This window comes from Arachis duranensis, chromosome 2 (assembly GCF_000817695.3).
Source record: "Arachis duranensis cultivar V14167 chromosome 2, aradu.V14167.gnm2.J7QH, whole genome shotgun sequence".
NCBI classification, from domain to species: Eukaryota; Viridiplantae; Streptophyta; class Magnoliopsida; order Fabales; family Fabaceae; genus Arachis; species Arachis duranensis.
In genome coordinates, this window is record NC_029773.3 from 80,089,941 (window position 1) to 80,092,284 (window position 2,344).

The window sequence follows — 2,344 nt, forward strand, 5'->3', positions numbered from 1 at the left end:
TTAGTAGAACTAGGTTTGGAGGAAGACTTGGGTTTAGAGTCTCCTCTATGATACTCAGTGAATGATTCGGCCACTACGATGGCCTCATCCTTAACATTCCTTCTTTGTAATTCTTGCTTTGCCCAAGGTTGGAGTCCATCAATGAAGAAGAACAATGCATCTTCTGATGCTAAGTTAGGGATTTGAAGCGTGAGAGTAGTGAACTTTTTTACATAGTCGCTAATTGTACTCTTGTGCTTCAACTCCCTCAACATCTTTCTTGTTTCATAGACCACATTCTCGGAAAAAAATTGTCTTTTCAACTCCCTTTTAAAATCTTTCCATGTGGCTATGTTGCAAGTACCTTTCTCTATATCTACGCATTTTCTCCTCTATCACAAAGTAGCATTATGAGAAAGGTAGAGAGCTGCAATACATAACTTTATTGCTTTTTCGATCACCCTTTGGCCTTCAAAGTACCTCTCTATTTGCCATAGAAAGTTCTCCACCTCTCAAGCGTCCCTCACGCCCTTGAGCTCCTTTGGATTTGGAAGATCAATCTTTGTCGTCTCCCTTATAATGGTTGGTCGAGATTTTGCCTCCTCAAACCAAACTCGAACTTCCTCAAATAACTTCAAGGAATTCTCAAACTTCTCTTTGATTTGGAGCATGCTTTCTTTGAAAGCATCTAGTTCTCCTAACACGTGAGTCTCAAAGCTTTCCTTGTTATGTTGATATGTTCTATCATTTGGAAGCGCTCATCCATAGAGGATAGAACATTCTCCAACATAGAAACTCTCTCTTCTAAGAAGTTAGAGTCCTTACCTCTAGGCTCACTTGAAGAACGGGCCTTCCTGCCTCCCCATTGAGAAGGAATAGCATCCCTTCCCCTTTGAGACTCAACATGCTTCATGGTTACACTAGAAGTCATACCCATAAACCACTTGTGCTCCCTCTCGAACCTTTCTCTGATACCAAATTGTCACGACCTTGGACACACTTCAACGCTACCGTGCCGGCACTCAGACTTACTCAACCTTTTGAGCTAAGACCAAGTCAGCCTAACCCTCAATACTTAGCAAAAAAGCTAAGAATACAAGAGAACACAAGAGAAAAGAAGCTTTGGTGGAAGAACACTTTATTGCTCAAGTATTTGTTACAAATGATTCACACACACCCACAAACTCTAACTCTCACCTCTATTTATAGTCATCCACCTCATCAATGAATGGTTAAGATTAAATCTAATTAATTCAGATTAATCATCCAGAACCTTTTTTACAAATATCTATCCTACCACAACTTTCTAAATGTTTCTAGATTATTCCATATCACTCTTTATACTTCTATATACATCTACCCCCTTCTAGAATACTCTATGACCTTTCCGAGTCTTCTAGAATCTTATAGGGTATTCCGGGACCTTCAAGGACATTCTAGAACGTTCTGAAACCATCTAGAGCATTCTCAAACACTCCAGAAAATTGTACAAATACTCACTACTAGAAAATGGCTTAATAAAGACAGATTTACAGACAGATTTGGTTTATATTATAGACGGATTTTTAGTTACCGACGGAATTACTGACGGATTTTGTCCCTCTGTAAAAGCCTCGTCGGAAATTAGTTACCGACGGATTTTTTTCTGTCGGAAAATTACTGACGGATTTTTACCAGTTACCGACGGATTTTCCCTCTGTAAATTTTCCCTCCATTTCCTGAAGAAGACGAACTTTCCGATGGATTTTCAGACGGATTTTCCGTCTGTAATTACAGACAGATTTTTCGACAGATTTTCCGTCGGTAATTACAGACAAATTTTCCGACGAATTTTCCCTCGGTAATCACAGACGGATTTTCCGACAGATTTTCTGTCTGTAAATTTTTTTAGATTACAGACAGAAAATCTGTCTGTAAATCTGTCAGTAAGATAAAATGAAATTTTTTTTAGATTTTTCATTGTAAAACAAACCTGTTTTATACAAAATAATATAAATTTAATAATTACAATTTTTTATCTAATTAGTATTCAAATATTTATAATATTACAAAAAATAAACAAATTCATCATATTATAAAGCTAAAAGAAAAGTATTATAAACAAGCAAGTCAATATAATTCAAAACATAAACAAAGTGTATTATCAACTATAATCCTCAGTATATTGTTCAACCATACTAAATTTATCAACTATAGTCCTCAGTGTCATCTTCATCCCTATCATCATCATAGTCCTCATCCAAAGAGATTGAAGGTGGCGGCGGTGGTAGTGGAACAACATTGGAACTACTGTTGGGAATAAAACACCATTCCCTCTTGAGAAAACACCTTTGACAGAGAAATAAAATAGACACAATCACAACAA